We start from the raw sequence: 11857 nt of genomic DNA on the forward strand, positions 1-11857 counted from the left end.
TGGAGCGGATAGGGGAAAGACTCCTCTAACTTTCCCCAATAATGTTCCTTTGGGGCCAAGAATCGATAATACTCAGCAAAACATCGTGAGGGAAGATAGGCAAGGAGGACATATACATGATCCTATTCATATTCCTGATCATCAACACCTTCGTTTGGATCCTAAAGAACTTGTGCATGTCCTGAGGGTTCATTTCGGCATGAATCCCCACGTGGCTAACCACCCCCCCCCCCCCCCCCCGCTTATCAAAGACCTTTTCCGGAAAGGATCATTAATGATTACCCTCTCCCAAGGAATTATCGACCACCCAATTTTCATGCTTTCTCAGGAGAAGATGGATCTTACACCATAGAACACGTGGGTCATTTCACGGCGCAGTTAGGAGAGATCGGTAATAATTTTTTCTATAAATTGTAGTTGTTTGGTTTGTTTCTTACTAGGACAGCTTTTTCTTGGTTTGTCAATTTACCACCGGGACAAATACAAACCTGGGAAGGTTTGGAGATGGCATTCCACGCTAGATTCTTCAACCCTTTACCAAAAGTATCTCTCACCGATTTGTTGGAAATGAAGCAAGTACCAGAAGAATCAGCTGTGCAGTTTATCGAAAGAGTGCATTTGATGAAAAGGCGATGTCCCACAATAATTGATGAGAAGGAGATGACCAATTTAGTGGTCCGCAATATGCAGTACGGTTAAGAGAGGAACTTACTGCACATGACGTAGAAGACCTTGCAAGTCTCGCATCCAAGGATGAACGTTTAGAATCTCTCTTTAAAGAAAAGGACCAAAATTTCAGGCACAATAAAGTTCAGCAAATGGCTAGTATGGGGACGGAAGCATACAGCCCTGATATTGATCAAATGGAAGAAATGGCAGCCGAGATCGTCTCTGGAAATCCTTATGTGTGCTCCAAATTGAAACCATTGCCAAGAACTGAGGGAAGAGATCAACCCGCATTTGATAGTTCTAAGGCTGACAAAATATTTGATATTCTATTGACAGATTGACAAATTCGTATCCCAAAAGGTCAAAGATTGACCACTAAAGAAGAAATCAAAAGGCCGTACTGTAAGTGGCATAATTCTTTTACTCATAATACAAGTCAATGCACACACTTCCGAAAGGATATTCAAAGGGCCATCAAGGCAGCACGGCTTAAGTATGTCACTCTGGGCGTAGAACAACAGCCATTTCCAAAAGTGACGATAGCAATGGTAGATGTGCGGGCAATTCCTAAACCAAGAAGAAAATATCAATCAAACAGGCAGCAGAAAGAAAGATTCAAGATATATCAAAAACCAGTAGCAGAAAAATGGGATAACCAAGACGGTTCTTTTGACGTGGAAATAAAGGAACAAGTGGTGGATCGAGATCATCCGACTCGAAGGACTGGCCTGGTCGAGGACAATTGGGTTCGGAATCAAAAACCTTTGCCAGTTGACATCAATCCTCGGTTTCCAGGTATGAATCGTACCCAAATTCGTAATTCCAAACGCAGGTACGCTGGTAGATACATGAAAGGGAAAAGAGAAGTCCTTTATTAAAACAGTCGGACGATTTCCAAGTCACTTTCAATAATCAGACAAAAAGCTGGTCCATACAGAAAATGAATGAAGAGGCGTTAGATGAGAAGGTTGAAGGTTTCAGATGTCAATATTGTAAACGGTTTAACATTAATCCCTCTCTCAAAGAATTCCATTTAGATTCATGGACGGCCCAATCCGAAAACATGACAGGAGAAAAATTGCGTCCAATGGAAGTCGAGCCAAGATCTGTCAAATCTCGCTTGGGTCCATGAGTCCAATGTCGAATAAAAAAGTACATTGGATCGAGGAAGAACCTTTATGGGCGACTTTAGTGGATGATTCTATGGAGGAACCAGAATGGGCAAAGATATCAAATCCTAATTTTCAGTCAGAAATTCCTCCGATAGTTTTTTCTCCTATCCCAGAGGGTACAACGCCTCATTTGAAGCCTTTGTATGTCAACGCACACGTTTTCGGAAAACCAATCACTAAGGTCTTCATCGATAACGGAGCCATTTTTAATGTTATGCTATTAAAGACCCTTAAGAAGTTACGGAAAGGGATTCATGATTTATCTCCAGTGGATTTCGAGATGACCAGTTTTACAGAGCAACCGACAAAACCAAAGGTATTATGGTAGCCCCAATTGAAGTAGGGCCAAAGACGATTTCTACTGTATTTTTTGTGGTGGATGTAGACATCACATATTCAGCGCTACTGGGACGAGATTGGATACATGCATCACAATGTGAGCCATCATCTCTACATCAGCAATTAATGTTCTGGGAGGGTAATCAGGTCTTTAAAATAGAAGCAGACGACAACCCTTTTTGCGTGTTGGAAAAGGTCAAAGAATCAGTATTTTACTCCAGTCATTTACCCCCGATGTCTCACGCATTTCTGGCCAGTGAATACCCAAAGAAGGGTTATAGATTCACCAGTCAGAATTCAATGTTCTTCTAAAAGAACACACGTCATGTATGGCTCGTAAGGAAGCCAAATCTATCTTATAATATGTCGTTAATAGATAATACAAGTATGGAAGATGGTAGAGTACTTGTTAATTAGTATTATTTAAGACAGCTTTTGAAAAAAACAGAAAAAATCAAAAAGATGTGTGATGTTCACTAGGAAGCTGAACAATTTTGGTGGCCAGATTTGTTGAAGAAAACGGAGCCGACCTTTTCGGCTCAAGACCCTCTTTTAGAGTTCAATATAGGAACCGACTTGGTTCTAAAAATGGTCAGAGTAAGTGAATATTTGACTGAAGAACAACGGGTAAGGATACTTAAGGTTATTAAGAATAATATTGACTGTTTAGCCTGGGATTATTCAGCAATGCTTGGTTTGGAACAAAGTCTGATAGAGCACCGGTTGCCTATTAGCCCTACAAACAGCCCCCGAGGCGACTGAGCCCAGAGTTGATGCCTCAAATCAAAGAAGAAATCCAGAAACTTCTTAAGGTCGGCTTTATTCGGCCTTGCCATTATGCAGAGTGGTTGGCGAACATTGTACCAGTGGTTAAAAAGAATGCAAAGATCAGAATATGTATTGACTTCCGTGATCTTAACTTAGCCACTCCTAAAGACGAATACGTGATGCTTATGGCCGATGTGCTGATTGATTCAGCGGCAGGACATAAAAACCTCAGTTTGATGGATGGTTATGCAAGTTATAATCAAATCTTTTTGGCGGAAGAGGATATTCATAAGACAGCCTTCAGGTGTCCAGGAGCTTTAGGGATTTACGAATGGACATTCATGCCATTCGGATTAAAGAATGCTGGGGCAACCTATCAAAGGGCCATGAATTCGATTTTTCACGACCTCATTGGCAAGTCTATAGAAATTTATATTGATGATGTCATCATCAAATCTTCTAGTTTCGATCTCCACTTGAAAGATTTAAAAGATGCATTCATCCGGATAAAGAAGTACAATCTAAAAATGAATCCGACTAAATGTGCTTTTGGGATATCAGCTGGAAGTTTCTTAAGATTTTTCGTGCATGAAAGAGGAATTCAAATTGAAGCCAACAAATCCAAAGCAATTTTAGCCATCCGACCACCCAAGACGGCTAAGGAAGTACAGAGTCTCTTGGGTAAGGTAAATTACTTAAGAAGGTTCATTGCTAATGTTGTTGGGAAGGTTAGGCCGATCACTAAGTTGTTAAAATCTAGAGGGGACGAGTTTGTGTGGGGACCAGACCAGCAAACCGCATTGGATGCTATAAAGTAAGCTTTGGTTCAACCTCCAGTCTTAATGCCTCCTAAGGAAGGTCGGCCCCTCAAGCTTTATTTGGAAAATACTCATGAGGTAGTCAGTTGTTTACTGGCACAGGATGGTGATGATGGTAAAGAGAGGACAATTTATTACTTGAGCAAGACTCTTGCAGGGCCAGAATTAAATTATACTATGCCGAAAAAAATATGTTATTCATTGGTTTTCGCATGCACCAAACTTGAGCATTATATGTTGCCTAGAATGATAGAAGTCATCTCAAAGGTGGATCTTATTAAATTAATTTTGCAGAGACCTACCATGCAGGGCAGACTTATGAAGTGGGCCTTCAAGTTGGCTCCTTTTGCTTTGCAACATTCTCCGTTTAAGGCGGTTAAGGGTCAAGCAATAGCAGATTTTCTGGCAAAATTTTTAGGAGACAATCAAGAAGAAATCGAGCACATATCTTATGTAAGTACCCGAACTTGGTCAATGTTCTTTGATGGTTCCACCTCTGGAAATAGATCAGGTGCAGGGGTCTTTTTAGAAGGACCAGATGGCCAAAAGATCAAGCTACAGCTTCAATTAGAGGCGATGACCCATAATTCAGCAGAATAGAGGCCCTAATCCTGGGATTGGAAGCCCTAATAGCCAGGAACGTTCAGTCGGTAGTCATAAGGGGAGATTCTCAATTAGTAATCAATCAGGTAACCAAACAATATGTTTGCAATTATCCTCATTTACACAGATACAGGGATGTTGTATATCGATTGTTATAAAAAAAATCTCAGAGGTGATGATTGAATTCATCCCTAGAAAAGAGAATCAACATGTAGATGAGTTAGCTCAAAAAGCATGTAAAGGAATCCCGAAAGAGATGTGTACAGAGATTGGGACGGAAACAGAAGATGTGACCGATTGGAGGACATAAATTGTCATGTATCTACAAGATTCGGGAGCAAATGTGCCGATAGGGGTACGTTTAAAGGCCTTACAATTCCAATTGATAGAAGGGTTCTTGTATAAGAGGACGTTTGAAGGATTACTTTTAAGATGTTTAGGGCCTAAGCAAGCCTTGGAAGTTATGACAGAAGTTCATAGAGGGATCTACGGAGCACATCGAGCAGGTTTGAATATGAGATGGGCTATTCACCAGTTGGTTTTCTTCTGGCCAAAGATTTTTTAAGATTGTATACAATTTGCAAGAGGCTGCCAAGAATGTCAAAAGCATGGACAGTTGAACCATTTGCCAGTCATTGAACTACAAGTTATGGTAAAACCGTGGCCCTTCAAATCTTAGGCCATGGACATCATTGGTAAAATACATTCTCCTTCATCCAAAAATCATTGTTTCATTTTGGTTACAACAGACTATTTCACCAAATGGGTAGAGGCGGTTGCTTTGAAAAACGTCGATCAAAATGAGGTAATTGACTTTGTGTTGAATCAGATCATCTATAGGTACGGCATTCCGCATTCTTTAACCACTTATCAAGGTCTGGTTTTTACTGGGGAAAATTTTACAATTTTCTTGGCACAATTTGGTATTCGGATAAATCATTTCTCGCCTTATTATCCCCAAGCTAAGGTAGAAGCAGCCAATAAGATTATTATTGGAATCATAAACAAAATGGTTGAAGGAAATCCAAGAGAGTGGCATCTGTTATTGCCTCAAGCCTTATGGGCACATAGAAATAGCAGAAGCTCGGCGACTGGGTTTTCACCATATCAACTTACTTTTGGACAAGATGTTGTGTTGCCAGCAGAAATTCAGGTATCGTCAGGATGTACAAATTTTTACTACCGGGGATTTCACTGAAGAATATCATCAAGTTATGTTACAGCAATTGGAAGATTTGGATGTTAACCGACGCCATGCAATCGATCAGATTGTAAGGCAGAATAAGATCAGGGCAAAATACTACGGAAAGAAGGTTTGTCACAGGACTTTCAAAGAAGGAGATTTGGTTTGGAAGACCATCCTACCTACGTATAAGAAAATTGATCAACTTGGAAAATGGTCTCCGAATTGGGAAGGGCGATTTATTATTCATAAAGAAATCGGAAATGGTGCCTTTATTATAATAAATCAGGAAGGTAAAAGAGTACATGATTGTATTAATTCTAGATATTTGAAGAGATATTTTCCTGCCTTTTCAGATAAGAAGAATGCATAAAACAATGGATTTATTCAGAACCCAAAGATAAAGGGTTCAAACCCAAGATAGGGTTCATTCATTATCAGATAATGAAATGTGCGGTGGACCTTCATCTTCTGAATCAGAATCCTCATCCCAGTGGCTGGAAATTAACTCTGGTTCTTCATCAAGCAGGTCTTCCAAATTAGGTCGGTATCGTTCCCATTGATGTTGCATTTCTTCTAAGTCATGATTGGTACGAGCTTTCATGTCTGTTATTTCCTGGAGTTCACGGTCAACGAGAGTGCGTAGTCTGGAAAAAATTGTTCGTTGGTTGGAAAATACGTGATCCCATCCGAGATCCGGAAGTATGGCCATCACATGATGTTCAATTAAGTCCATATGATGATCAATATCAGGGAGGCGGCTTAGGATGTCATGAATAGGCTCGTATCCATCCAGGACATGTTCCATCAGACGAATAATGCGATGAATGGTTCTTCTCCCTCGTTGGGAAAACCTGAATTTGAAATCCAGTTGTTTGAGTACATGTATCAAGTCTTCGGCATGACCACCGATAGGATGGTTACCCACGAAGAAGGGTTGAATGGCACTTTCCCAGTTATTCAAAGGAACATGGGGTCGATGTTGTCACATTTTATTCATACCTCAGGTATGTTCCAATTTCAGATTTTTTTTAGGTTGCTTGTTTTATCACAAGAGGTGATAGTTTTTATAAGGGGAAGAAAGGTTAATTTGGCTTCTGGGGGTTCGGAATATTGGAAGTGATCCTTGTTAATAGGAAACAAAAATTGTTTACTAAGTCAAAGTTTATGTTGAGATCTACATAAGGGCCCCCAGGGCGATTTTTATCTGGGACCATTTTTCTTCGGCCCTGGATAGGCATCGGTTGTCGGCAGAGGCCTGATATCGTTTAATAAATTGAGATCGGGCTTGAGTCTTCAATTCTTTATCCAAGTCGGCCTCGTTCTTTTGATATCATTCAATCAAGCACTGTTCATTGGTTATGTGGCCCACCAGAACGGACTGCTCCCAACGAAGCACCTTCAATTCTTCCTCCTTCTTCTGAATTGATGCATCTGTTTGAGTTTTGGCACGGAGGAGGCCGCCTAGCCGTTCGGAGGCTTGCTAAAGAGATTCCTTAGTTTTGGCCAAAGAAACCTCCAGACTCTTTTGATCGGAGCTCGGCTGGGACGGTTCGGCTGATAGGAGTCGGGCAAGTAGAATGTCATTTCGGAGCTCAATTAGTCTCTCCATCAGCCGATGCAGAATTGTGACGGCCATCGATTCCGAAGAAGTCTGAAATAATAAGCCACCAACCGCCTGGATGAGACCTTCAAAGGAATCTGGTCCCAAGTTTGAAAAGGGGCGGTTGACGGCCTGAGCGAAGGTGGCTCGGATGTCCGCCGGAATCGGAACGGCCGACAACGGAGTTAGGTCAAGACAGCCCTAGAAGAAGTTCAAGTTTTAAAGTATGGTGGATAGAATGAATGGTAAGAGTTACTTGTGAGATTTTACTTACTTCCTAGCAAACTGTGGACATAGAGGGCGCTAGGGTTGCCATCGGTCGGGGAGGTCGGGCGGCTGGTACTTTGATTGCCGACTCTTCACCCTCCGGTAGTGGTCCTTGCGGTGCTGATCCGGGGCCCTGAAATTAAAGTATAGAGTATTTAGTATCTGATTGAATCTATGTATGTGCGTGAAAGGAAGGTTTGAAGATCTTACCACCTCCTCCTAATCCTGGTTAACAAAGGCTTCCGACTCGGAAGAAGAAAGTTCTTCTACATCGAGTGGGGGACCTTCCGGACAGACGACAGCAGGAGGTTCTGCTGCGTGCCCTGCCGCCTCCGGCGGTGGAATGGCTGTAGCAGGGGTGGCTGGCTCTTCAAGCGGGTAAGAAGGATCAGTGACTTCCGTTGGATGTACGGCCATCGGTTGAGCAGCCGCCTCGATATTGTTGGAGCTGCTGCCGCCTCCGGTTCGGTTGGTGGTGGCATCTGCAATGAATATATCAGATATCTATTCTAAGTATGGTGTGTAAAGTTGCTAAATATTGGGTGTCTAAAAAACTTACTGGGTCCCCTGGGGGTATCGGCAGAGATTGCCTTCTGGTCGGGTCCCCTTCCCGATCACTCACTGGCAAAGAAGGAAGGGACTGCCTCTTAGTCGGGTCCTGCTCCCGACTGATCATCGGCAATGCAGACGTTGATGGTTGGACTTGGACGGAAGGAACCTATGATGGAATAACATAAATCTATATATAAAGAGTTATGAATATGAGAGAAAATGGTAATATGAGTCAATTACTGATCAGGCTGAAGGTTTGGTTGGTCGGCCGGGGCTGGGGTCGGCTTATCGGTTGGTGTTGCCGGTGTCGGATCTGACACGAAGAATAATGTAAGTTAGAGAGTTAAGGAATATCAAGGTGATTAAAGAATTTTGGCGCATACCTAGGCGGGGCAGGATCCTTGCTGTCATCCAAGCCATGTCCAAAGGGAGAGAAATTAGGTAGTCCTCAACAGCTTGTTGGTCTTCTCCTGAGGTCGGGACTGCTTGGGTCTGGGAAGCTTTTCTCTTCCTCTTTGGGGCGCTTGATCCGGCACCCGCGGCGGCTATCTTTTTTCGGGCGCTTATGGGACGGGCCGCCCCCAAGACCAAAGCAGGCTGGGGCAGGAGAATACCCAGCAGCCGATCCTTTGCAGAGGCAAGCAGGGCCCACGTGACCGACCACCAGTCACGGAAGGTCTCTACAGTTTCCAGGGAAGTATAGAAAGGGATGTAAGAGTTGGAAGTTATATAAGTGGCAAGTTTGGTGTGGTAAGAATGAATGAGTTCAGGAATGACCCGCCCGTCCGGACTTTGAGGAATAAGGTGGGGACGGGCGAAAGGGCCAGGTAAACCTTGTTGGCAACCGAATTGGCATGCCAAAAATTGGGGCTGATAACTAAAACTGTAAAATGATTTTTGGCCTTTTTTATCAAATTTTTTACTAACAAATATAAACCTGGGTTTGAGAGCAGAATCCCAGGAGAAGGAGTAGGTCGGATGAGGAAGAGGATCAGGATTGGCCATGGGCGAAGGAACGGTGAAAGGCCAGAAGAGACAAACCGCATAGCAAGCATACTTTCTATATACATAAAAACGGAAGTTGCTACGGTCATTGGCTAGGATTGTAGAAATGATGGGGTTGGACGACTGGAGTTGGCCATGACCTAGACAAAGTCTGTTAAGGGCTAATCCCAAATAATGGTCGGGTGTTGGATTTATAGGCGGACGACCAAATTGAAACGCGTCGGGAAAGTAAAGACGGAACCAAAGTTCCAGGAACCAAAAAGGGCCCGACGCGGCAGTATCTAGTTTTTTACTATCACTATCTACAAGGCGGGTTCTAACCCTGGAAAGACTTTCAAAAAGGTTGGCAAGGAAAAGAGTGCCAAGAGAAAAGAAACGTCCTAAGGCTAAATGGATAGTTGAATCAAGATGTGAGGAAAGGACACATTTGGAGGGGGAGACTATGACATACCTACATAGCCAGAAGAGGAGGAAGGCAATGTGCTCACAGTCGGTCACTGGGGTCCCTACTGCCCCTTGCTGGTCGGTTGCGAACTTCGTCCAGCCCCATTCTTTAACTCCGGCCAGTGACCAGCCCAGGTGGTCCGCTACTGGCTCCTGCCCGTCCAGGACGCCCATCACTGGGTCCTCACCCACGATAGGTAGATAGGCAATCGTAGCCACATCCATGAGGGTCAGGCCAATAGGGCCCGATGGCAGGAAAAAGGCTCCAATCTCTGAGTTCCAGAAGGCCGCCATAGCCAAGAGCACCTTTTCGTGCATATGAAACGGAAGAGTAGAAAGGAATATGGCCTGATCTATATGTTTCCGTTTCCACTGCTCCTGAAAGTGCTCCGCCACCCTATTGGGGTCGGTCAGGTGGATTTTGATGTTGTCGTTTATACGAACAACATTGTAGGTGGATTTGTTGATGGCGAAGGGGTTCCCTGCTTCTATTACCTCCCTCATCCGATTGGAATTCTCAGGAGTAGTGCAGTATGGGCGAACGGTTGGGGTCAGTACCTTCGATGCAACAAAAGGAACCTCTGGGTCGGTTCCATCAAAAGGAAGTGTGGCTACGTATTGGTTCACCATGGATTTGGAATTACAGGAAGGAGATGGTAGCAATGGGGAAGAAGACGATAGGATTTTTCTCTGGAAATTGTTCGAGATAGTGAATGCGTAAGATGTACAATATTGATAAAAAGGTTTTTAAGGGGAATGGGGGTAATGATTTCGGAATGGGGTATTTAAAACCCCATTGATGTGACCGGAGACAAAGTCAGGCCAGCACTGTTGCATAGACTGCAGACTCCCAAACGTCTTGTCATACGACGATCGAGGAGTGACGTTTGGAAGTCAGGCGGCGGCGGGGCAAGTTGTTGAGTATAAAAGTTTATAATTAGGGTCGTGGCCCAAAATAAGAGGGAAAGTGGGCCCGTTAGTGGGCCCATCGGTTGGCCAAGGGTTTTCTGGGCGGACGGTTCGGAGGCAAGGCGGTCGGTTGGTTAGCCGCCCGTTTTGAGAAGGCAGGACGGTTGTGGAAGATAACCGACGGGAGTGGTCGGTTGAGCGGTTGAGTTCGATAACTAACAGGAACGGTTTGCGGGATGGTTAAGGCACGTGTCAGTAGGAGATTAACGCTTGGGTCAGTTGGTGACAATTGTGGTAACCGACCAAGTGACGTTTTGAGATGGTTTCTTAGGAGTTATTTAAACATAGAGGGGTTCAACAACAGGGGCATCTTTAATCAGACAAAATTAATTGAGAATTTTCTGTTTGGGGTCACCCTTTATTTTCATGCATTTATTGCTTTGTTCTACATATAAATTAATTTATTAAGTTCGATAATATTTTCGGACTTTACTGTGTATTGTTGAAAAAACCATCAAAAAGTTATCATGCCGGCCACGTATTTAAGTTCAGTCTAAGAATGTCGATGTTTGCTACTAGTTGACGTTAGATGTTGTATTCCGTGGTAATTAGTCTCACCTAAAATATTACTTTGTGCTAATTGTTTTGATAGTTTAGATTAGATAAGTTTGTACTCCAATTCATTGTAATTGTTGTTGTCATTGGATATTGTAGATTGTTTAATTATTTGATTACCTGTTTACTATGCTGCCTGCGTTCATTAGTTTCAGCCTTAGCTTACTTAGTTTATTTCAACTTGCGTATACGTAATTAGTGTAGGATCGAAGCTGTCTCGTGTTATTTTGAAGCCCTGAGAAAAAATTAAAAAAAAAAATAGCTCTTAAAAAACTAAAATATATATTTTTTAATTTTTATTTAAAATCATGAATATAATATTTTATTAGGTCCGATTGGTTTGCTAATTGATTACTTACTTTAGATTAAGTCTGTTATTTGTTTTAACGTTGGTTGTGCTTTGTTTAGGTACGTTTCAAATTAATAAATTATTCAGTTGGTTTTATTAGTTTGATAATTAATTAGTTATCTATTGTAAACCTTTGAAACACCTATTTTCCCTGTTACCAATTTTTTATTTTAATTCACTCAAAATTTTTGTTTTCTACCTTAATAACTTTAATTGATAGCTAGAGATAGCTACACTACTATATACTCCTATCATATAATAGTAAATTTGTTCAAATTCATCCTAACTTGATTAATTAGCCTATATTCATTCAATCATCACTTGTGACCACTGCTGGTCTGGAGTTGTGCAAGAGTGGATTACATTAATAGTGTTCAGTGACAAGTTTGAATGGGTATTCACAAGTGAGCTGAGATATTTTTAAATGACCAGACATTGTTGAGCTCCATGCTACCTTATCGATCGGTTGGCAAATGAATCGGTGCTTCTACTTGATGTATTTTTTAAATTTTTTTAAAAGGAATCCAAGCAAGCGATTTAATTATCAACTCTATTTGGGAT

Source organism: Andrographis paniculata, unplaced genomic scaffold (genome assembly GCF_009805555.1).
Source record: "Andrographis paniculata isolate CXL003 unplaced genomic scaffold, ASM980555v1 Contig11END, whole genome shotgun sequence".
Taxonomy (NCBI): Eukaryota; Viridiplantae; Streptophyta; class Magnoliopsida; order Lamiales; family Acanthaceae; genus Andrographis; species Andrographis paniculata.